The following is a 10,762-nucleotide window of genomic DNA, read 5'->3' as shown; positions in this document are numbered from 1 at the left end:
CACTCCTTCCAAACTCTTACACTAACCGTGTGGTCCATGTACCAACATTCATTGTTAAATTAAGGCGTACAAATCCAACACAAATAACGAATCTATTAAACTACGTAATAGCCTAGTACTCGAGTTTATTAATATTTTGTTTATATTGAGTATGTCATCACGGCAGCATTGTTTATTTATTTGTCTATTAATGTGTTGGCATTAGAATGTCAATTTTAATTCAAAAGTGATGCTATGTTATGATAAGACAGAAAATTTTTAAAGTTAGGGTCGAAATATTTTAGCCCGATAAAAAATCAGCCTGACTGATAAGTTCGATGGTCCAAACGGGCTAGGCTATAATTTATTGAGCTAGCCTGATAGTTCGAGTATTCAAAGTTATTCTTTGTTACATAAGTGATGTGGAACAAAATATATATGGACTTTATATGAAGCTTATCTTTAGTATTTCGTATTTTTAATAAGTAGGGAGAAACACGGTGATATTTTTATAATTATTACAAACTTTATATTTTTATAATTTACATACTTGAGTGTAATCTGTTTAGGTATTGGGTATACACGGTCAAGATTATATAGTGCATGCCTAAAGTTTTTAATAACTACAAAAATGTCATCTCATTATTTATGGCTATTTTCTGACCAATTATTACATATGAGTGGTCAAGAATTAGGATCATTCCTCATTTTTACAAGAACACATGTTCCAATTTAAATCTTCTCCATATATATACAATTGTTATACCGTGGACCATGATCCATATATAATAATATGTGGACTATGGTCGTCAATTAGTATGGAAAATGAAACAAAAAAACAGAGATCATTCAACAACGTATATTGTCAAATGAAATTGTAGTATAATTAAAATGATACTTTAGTGTTATTAATTTATTATAATGAAACTAGTGTGTGAAAAACGAAACTAAAATCCAGAGCCATACAATATCATATATTATCAAATGCATATGAAGTGTAATAATTAATATATTATTATCAAATGCCAAAGACCTTGTGGTCAAGCGGCATAGCTGTGGCCCTCCCAAGTGAGAGGCCACAGGTTCAATCCCCAATGGGGCGTTGGTTCTTAACTATAGTAAAATTAAAATGATATTGTGAGTTCTCAAATGATCCATAAACTTCAACTTTCATGGCTGCAAACTTGTTACAATGTAGTATATATATATTCCACTGAGGCTCGAACTCGAACTCACAGAGATGCGGTAAGATTTGTTAGAAATAATTATTTCCTAACATTGATTTATAAAATAAAGGCGAAATTACTGGGTGAAATTCCCTCCCTCTCATTCTGTTAAAATAGATTTGTTAGAAATAATTACTGGGTGAAATTCCCTCCCTCTCATTCTGTTAAAATTATTTAAGTATATAAGGGTTAAAAGATGTATACTGGGTGAAAAATTATTTAAGTATATAAGGGTTAAAAGATGTATACTGGGTGAAAAATTATTTAAGTATATAAGGGTTAAAAGATGTATACTGGGTGAAATTCCCTCCCTCTCATTCTGTTAAAATTTAAGTATATAAGGGTTAGAAGATGTATAATGGAAAAAGGATATGGGTTCTCCTAAAATGAGGTTTCACATTCCTAAAAGGATTTCTATTCCTGAAAGGAAGTTTCCCATTCCTCTTGAGAGAGGGTTTCTCACACATCTATAAATACCATGAAAACTCTAGGGACAATATGGTTTCTGATCATAAGGTTTTTAGTCTCTGAGTTTTCCAGTCTCCGTATCATCAGGAGGTGATTAAGGTATACAGATCAGAGAGGAGGTGATTAAGGTATACAGATCAGAGAGGTGAAGCATTCTTGATTGTTCAGGTTAGAGATTACATCTCAATGGAATCAAGTAAGTCTTTATCTTTATTCTTGTTTTAATTAAAGATCCATAATCATGAACATTGTTTAGTTGATTAATTTGGTTTACATACGGTTCATTGTTATTTGTGCTTCCGCATTCAAGTTATAAGCGCATAAAGGGCTTTAATTAACATTTGGTACCAGAGCCTGCTTGTAAATTGATTAATCAGTAAAATTAGGGTTCATGATATTTGGGGTTTTTTAATTATAAGGTCTTATTAATTGTGGGTATTGCTACCTTTCGTATGATTGTGTTTTGTCGATGATAGACGGATTATATGGATTTCATACATTAAATTGTTAATTCCAAAATCAAATATGTATGGATGTACTGTTTGAAATCAAACATATATTATATAATTATGTATAAATTGGTTCGTATATGGCGTACGACAATTGTGTCGAATATACAAACACATGAAATTACTATGTATATTTGAGTTGGGCAATTGGAATCAACGAACATATATATTCTTGCCTTGTTCGTATACTGTTCAATTTTGTTTTCTTTGAAATCAATTGGCATCTGGAATCTACGTCCGTATGTACATGAATTGGAATCAAATATAACTTGTTATCACATGATTTATATAGTATATGGTTTGTCCTATTAATCATGTATTATATGTTATAAGAGAACGACATATAAATTAAGACTTGTTCACATAAATATGTTCGTGGAATCAAAATCAATTGAAACCAACAAATATATACATATATTGTTTGATTATATATAAGTTGATTTGGTTGGTTTCTGGAATCGAATATTACGTATGTGTACTCCTATTACTGGATTATTTATATGAATGTTGGAATCAACTACTGCAATGGAATCAAACTTGGAGTCACGAACAGCTATGGTGGCGTAGCTGGGTTCCCACGACGGAGGGCATACGGTGGAGCTTCTCCGATTTCCGGCCGGCTCCGTGGGAGGTATGAAGAGGAAAAGACAAAATGAGGATTATTTTGTTGGGCTAATTAATTTGAGTCTGTTTGGTTATTTAAGGTATTATGGACTCTCTTTAAATTCTAGACTCATTTAATTTGGGCTTAAAATATAAGGGATTATATATAAATTTGGGCCCTTACGGTTTGTTTAAAGCATTTGGACTAGCTTTAAATTCTGGGCTCATATGTATATATAAAGGATCAATTATGGATGGAGATTTGATCCACTCTTAATTTATATGTTATAATAGAACGACATATAAATTAAGGTTTATTCGCATAAATGATTTATTAGCATAAGGCGAGTGTGTTAGTCGCCAAAGCGGCCCACTCATGGTAAATAGCTAAATAATCATTTATGTTTATGTTTACAACATAAATTAAGTTTTATTCACATAAATGAATTATTAGCATAAGGCGAGTGCATTAGTCACCAAAGTGGCCCACTCAAGGTAATAGCTAAATAATTATTTATGTTTACAAATGTTTATTATACACATGATATTTTGCATCATTGAATGACACTAAGGATTGATAAACATTTGTGATCATTAACACATGGTTCTAGCGGTCACCCAAAGGTGGATCAGACATGTGATTAATGACAATTTAGGAGATTATGATTCTTGTTTTGTTAATATGTAGCGCATGTCCAAAGATGGCCTATATATTAAATTTGAACTTGATGAATAATCTCATTCAAGTATGTGTGAATGATGCATGTCGGTAAATTGACATTGTATTTAAATTTGACCCAAAGGCGGATTTAAATACAAACTTAAGGTTTATATATCATAGTCTGAATAAAGGTTTGTTAACTCAAGGCAATTGATATGTGAGATAAAAGGTTGCAGTGAACACTATTGTGTCACGCTATAATGGTGGCAGTTATGATATTAGTGATAATGGCAGTAAGTCTAAAAGTAAAAGAAGGGCAAGCATCCTATGAAGGTGCAAGGTGCGTTCAGAAAGTGCATAAATGCTATTTCTGTAACAAACCTGGGTACAAGAAGGCTGAATGCCTGAAGAGGATAGCTTGGATGGAAAGGAGAAGTATACATTCAGTTTCAGTATGCTTTGAATTCAATTTTATTGAGGTTCCTTCTAATACTTGGTGGTTAGAAACTGGTGCTACAACACATGTTTCTAACATTATGCAAGGTTTTCTGATGTTTCAACCTCAAAGGGAAAATGAATAGTTTCTTTTTATGTGAACAAGATGAAAGCTAGAATTAAAGGTATTGGAACTTATAGCATTAAGCTAGATACATGCTTTTGCTTTGATCTTGAGAATTGTCTATATGTTCCAGAATGTTCTAGAAATCTTGCTTCAGCATCTAGGTTGGATATATTGGGTTTTAACCTTAAGATTGGAAACGAATATTTTCTTTGTATCATCAAAACACCTTTTTGTGGTTATAGTGTTTTGTTGGATACTTTATATTGTTTCAATCTTAATGCAGACTTTATTAATTCCTTGTTTAATGTTATGAGTGAGGTTAGTGTTAAAGGAAGTGCACCGAATGAATCTTTGACTTTCTTGTGGCGTAAAAAGGCTTAGTCATATATCCAAATAAAGGATATTGAGACTTATTAAGGTTGAAATTTTGTCTCAATTGGATTTTATTGACTGGAATGATGCATGTGTCGATTGCATAAGGAGATAGCAAGTCAGACATGTATCAAAACACTCAGCCACAAGAAACTTGGGATTACTTGATACATACAGATATCTGTGGCTCTTCTAATAGACAAAATCGTACTTTTATGAAAATGGTTAGGAGTATGGTTAATAAACTGTATATTGCCTGTTTCATTGTGAATGTATGCATTAAAGACAACAGCATACTTACTCAACAGGGTTCTTAGTAAGGTTGTTTCTAAAACACCTTATGAACTGATAGGAAGGAAACCTAGTTTGAGGCATCTTCACATTTGGGGCTGTCAAGCTAAAGTGAGGATATATAATTCACATGAAATAAATTGGATTCCATAACCATTAGTGGTAATTTCATTGGATATCCATAAAGGTTTAAGGGATACATATTTTATTGTCCTAATCGTAGTACGAGGATTGTTGAGTCTGGTAATGCTCGCTTCATTGAAAATAGCAAAGTCCGTGGGAGTGTGGGAGCTCGTAATGTTGAGATTAAGGAGTCATTAATGGATCCATTTTCATCAAGTGATCCTTTCCTTGCTGTAGTTCCTATTGCTGCAAGTGCAGCGTTATGGAAATACTTTGGAACAACAGCAACTAGATGCTCCAATTCCACATAAGGAAGCTATTGTAAATGAAGATGAGGTTGAAACTCAAGTTGATGATCAAGTGCAAACTCAATAGGAAGTGGCATTAAGGAATATCTTTCTAAGAACTTTGAAATAAAGGATAAGGGTGAGACTTCATTTGTGATTGGAATAGAAATGTTTCATGATAGATCACAAGGGATTTTAGGTTTATCCCAGAAGGCTTACATTAACAAAGTTTTAGAAAGATATAAACTGGTAAACTGCAAAGAAGGTCCTGCAATAATTACAAGGCACGAAGGACCACATGCTCACATATAGAAGGTAGAATAACCAGAAGGTTGTAGGTTATTCAGACTCAGACTATGGCGGATGTTTGGATAACAGAAACTCCACATTCGGACATATTTTCCTACTTGCTGGTGAAGCAGTATTTTGGAAAAGTGTGAAGGAGTCTGTCATTACTCCTTCCACTATGGAGGTAGAATTTGTAGCATGCTTTGAGGCTACAGATTCAAATCATCATGGTTGCGCAATTTCATTTCTGGTTTGGGCATTGTCGATACTATAGTCAAACCATTGAGGATTCATTGTGATAATGCGGCAACTGTGTTCTTCTCAAAGAACGACAGATATACTAGAGGTGCCAAGTACATGGATTTGGAATTTCTGTCCGTTAAGGAGAAGGTACAAAATAAAAAAGAGTATCAATAGTGCAATTTTTGGCACTGATCTTGTTATCGCGGATCCATTGACTAAGGGATTGGCGCCCAAAACCTTCATTGGCCATGTTGGTAGAATGGGCATACTGGTAAAGTCCTTGTATAATGGTGAATCCTGCCATACATGTATGGATTTATGTTTGATTAGCACATTGGGATGTTGATACTCTTAGACATCTATTCAGGTTTTGATTTTGTTATTGTTGATGTTGATCACTTATTTATGCATAATTCAGAAGTGATAACATTGGTCTTATTTAGTTAAGACATAAGGAATAAGGTTATTTCGGATTTTGACCTTATTACTATGGTTCGAATTCTTATTAACTGTGATACATGGAAGGGAGCAGGACGCTATGTCAGGCCTGTAACCGCCATGATTCGGTTAGTAAAGTTCGATGAAGTTCTGACTTTTACATTTTCATATTAAGTGAGCTCAAATTAAGGATTGAAAATGCAAAGTCATGCTTATATGAATCAAGTGGGAGAATGTTAGAAATAATTTATTCCTAACGTTGATTCATATAATAAAGGTTTCATGCTTATATGAATCAAGTGGGAGACTGTTAGAAATAATTATTTCCTAACATTGATTTATAAAATAAAGGTTGTAATTCCATAAGGACTCACGTTGATGATTAGTGATGTATAAAGGCGGAATTACTGGGTGAAATTCCCTCCCTCTCATTCTGTTAAAATTTAAGTATATAAGGGTTAAAAGATGTATAATGGAAAAAGGATATGGGTTATCCTAAAATGAGGTTTCACATTCCTAAAGGGATTTCTATTCCTGAAAGGAAGTTTCCCATTCCTCTTGAAAGAGGGTTTCTCATCACATCTATAAATACCCAGGAAAACTCTAGGGACAATATGGTTTCTGATCATAAGGTTTTTAGTCTCTGAGTTTTCCAGTCTCCGTATCATCAGGAGGTGATTAAGGTATACAGATCAGAGAGGTGAAGCATTCTTGATTGTTCAGGTTAGAGATTACATCTCAATGGAATCAAGTAAGTCTTTATCTTTATTCTTGTTTTAATTAAAGATCCATAATCATGAACATTGTTTAGTTGATTAATTTGGTTTACATACGGTTCATTGTTATTTGTGCTTCCGCATTCAAGTTATAAGCGCATAAAGGGCTTTAATTAACAAGATTATGTTGCTAGAAGCTCGATCACTATGGCTAGCTTTTATAATTGTTGGCTTTATTATTTTTTTGCGTGCATGCTTTACGTGGTTATTTGATTCTTATACGGTAATAACCATTTTTCACGCTAAGCTACCTTCGCAAAGATATGATCAATATATTATAAAAAGTAATGCTATCAAATAAATCATCCTCTCGATCTTATTTTAAGAAAATCTTATAAGTGTCTAATTGTTCATATATATTTTCACCAAATTATTTTTCTATTTGATAGGGAATATTCCTCGAGTATACCTCCCTATATACCTAATGTACATTAGCTCGATATCCGGTCAAATTGCATAAGCTCGGTGTCCAGTCAAATTGCATAAGAGAACTATTCCCGACCTCGACCGGCCATATGTTTGACCTTCCCGACCTAAATGTAATAACCGAGATAGCTAGAAACTACAGTAGGGCTTAGCTGTGCAGCAGGGACCGATATCCTAACTAGTTAGGTCGGGACGGGCACCTCGAGCAAGGCTACCTGAGGATCTGGACCTGGACGTCACAATGGGCAACCAGAAATCTAAGCCACTTGGCTATTGAGGCGCTATTCCCGAACTTAACCGCATGCAACACGTGTCAGTCATGCCGAGTGCCTGACATGTGCCCCCTTCCCTTCCCTATAAATACTGTATTTATAGTGAGGAGGAGGGACTTTTGACATCTTCTACTTACTATTATAAAGTTCGAAACCCTCTGACCTCATGTTATCACCTGAGGAGTACCACGTTTGTTGTTGAATTCATTCATAAATTTGGTTTAGCTAGGAAAGGCAGAAACATGAGTTCTATTACATGCACTCACAAATCTTATTTTATAAATTTCAATCTTTGATGTGGCGGGCACTTAGAGCATCCTTATCAGGGGGATATTTCGCGGTAATTGAGGAGTTTTTGTAAGTGTGATTAGGAAAGAGAAAATGGGAATGTGTGAATAAAAAACAAAATAAAACTGAATTTAAAAAGCAAAAAGAAATTAAATGCATATGTCAGGCGCGCCAAAGGGGCGGGCGCGTGCACTGCACGCGCCCGCATTGGCGCTGCTGTGCGTGAACGCGCACAGCAGATGCTCTTTGCTTCATTGTTTGATGTCATAAATGTCAGAAATAACTCCTAATTTGCAGATGAACCCCAAACACTCTCTCTCATACCCTCTCTCTTGCCACCATGGCATAATTTCTGACATTATTTCCTTATAATACATTGATGGTGATGCTCTTATAAGCTATTTTTTTATGTGAGTCCCAATATAAGTGTCTATATCAATATTTTTTTTTATGTAGGAGTAAAAATAGGGGTACATATAGTATTTTTCCAGAAACATGGGCAAGAAAGTGGTGGTTTTGCGTTAATGTGTGCATAGCTTGCTTAGGAAATCCCATCGACACTTCTACTGCTCCGTTAATGGAGTCTAGGAAAAGAACCGTCCCCACCAGTCTAGATATCTTTTTTTTTTGAAAACAGATGTTATCTCGTTTGACTCCCTGGGAAAATGATTTATTGACCCGTTAGAATTACAAAGTGAGTACTTAGTACACATTCTCGAATAATGATAGATAAATTTCTCTTCCATGTCATATGATCCAAAACGAAAAGAGAGGATATTTTTCTTTCCCTTAAAGTGATTAATGACGAGCTCTAGTGCTCCTCATAAATTTTACACCTTAATAATGAACAACGTAGGCACATAGCCACTACGTATAATATATTTGTCAGTTCTATTTTAAAGGTTGTAACATGGTTCAAAATTATGTTTACTTTGCATTATAGACTCATTCAAAATAGTGTCATTTGTTTAAATTAGTGCGATCTTTTTTCTCTTTTCCATCTATTTGGTCGACATTTAGTGTTGTAGTAGGTACACAATCAATTAATTTTAGGTACATAATCTGTTAAATAAAATTATACCATATCTGTTCATTCATACTTAAGAGTCCAAAGAGTCAATATCGCCTCAACTGAGGCTCAATCTCATCACCTCCCATATGAGAGAGTCACTACATGCCATCTGAGCACAAGATGCTTGGTCACAGATAAATGTCTCATACATACATTAACAGTTAGCTAGTCAATTACACTAAATTATTGAGTTGATAAAGGCCATGTTTGGTAAATGATTGTTAGTTGATAGCTGTTAGCTGATTGTAGAAAGGTGTTTGGTAAATTAGCCGTTAGTTGTTTGATATAATTTCTTTTCTCAAAAAGGTAATTGAAAAAGTTGTTATGAGCAACTTTTTAAATTTTAGCATTTTGGAATTACAAAAAACTGATTAACCAAACACTTATATTAATTTTTTTTAATATGTTAAACACCTAATAGTGGTCAAATAAGCCAAAATTGAGTGATAGACTAACTATTTACCAAATAGGGTCATAATCTATTTTTTTAAAAAAATAAAAACGACAAGAAAACTTTATTTAAACAACATACAATACATTATATTTAAACAAACATGACCAATCACTCCATCCAAACTTACACTAACTACCAATTAATGCTAGATTAAGGCGTACAATCCAACGTTAAAGCCGTACGTCTAAATCAATTAAACTATATAATAGCCTAGTGCTCGAGATTATTAATATTTAGGCAATGTTACATACCCTAAATTCGAAGATCAGAGAATGACAAAAAGCTACACCACCCACTATTTAGGCCCCGGCCGATTCTCACCCCTATACACCATTATCAAATGTAATACAATTAATATCCAAACACAATACAAATTATCTACGACCTTAATAATAATAAGTCGAGTCCCCGACCATGCAGTACAACATTTGTTTGTTGATAACTAATTTTATACACACATCTTCTATATTCACAATTTTAGATTTCAATATACAAAATTACATTACTCAATATTCACAATTTTGTTATATAGATTCAAAAATTGTGTTATACTGTTGAATATATAGTTATGAAATTGTGAATATAGAGTTTTAAAATTGTGAGCATAGAGTTTATTGTGATCTGAAGCCGGATAAATAATATAATTTGTCATAAATTAAAGGTACATAATTTATTAACTACAAACACATAAAACTTACAGAGTAATAAAATACTTAAGAAGTCAAAGAAAATAATGACAATAAAAGAAAAAACAATATAAAACTGAAAAAAGAAACACAGCAAGTTGTATTTGCCTCCGGTTTTCAATTAAGTCCAAAATCGACTAGTCAACAACCAACTGACCTAAAAGGGTGGCTGAGTCCATTTTGGACTACAAATTTATTTATTCATATGTATATTAAAACTGATCTAAAAGGGTGGCTGAGTCCATTTTGGACTACAAATTTATTTATTCATATGTATATTATTATATAAGGTCAACAAATCAAATTCAAGTTGTAAATTATTGTAAAATAATGTCATAAATTGACTTAACTCCTAAAGTATCATAGAAGAAATTTTGTCGATCTTACCGCACAAGGCTTTCTAATGCGATTTACCTATCTCTTTTAGTAGTACGTTTACGTATTATTACATAAGAGTGAGATTTTTTTGATGCACACCTTCAAATAATGTGTGCGTGTTACACTCACCACTAAAAAAAAGAAGATTTTTTTTTTTTTTTTTTTTTTGGTTTTTGAAACTCATTAGCTGCCCAATTGTCCATCCATAATCCATATGCGTAAGTAATACACATAAACGGATACACTTACTTTTGTCCTATATTTAACAAAAGAACTGCTAAAAGCCTTGTGATTTAGTGACACTTAGTTTACACTCCTACACAGAGATAAGTGAGTTTGAGCCTTAGACAACTCTTGATT

This window comes from Ipomoea triloba, chromosome 7 (genome assembly GCF_003576645.1).
Source record: "Ipomoea triloba cultivar NCNSP0323 chromosome 7, ASM357664v1".
NCBI lineage: Eukaryota > Viridiplantae > Streptophyta > Magnoliopsida > Solanales > Convolvulaceae > Ipomoea > Ipomoea triloba.
The sequence above is the reverse complement of the archived record's forward strand: the minus strand, read 5'-3'. Positions refer to the sequence as shown.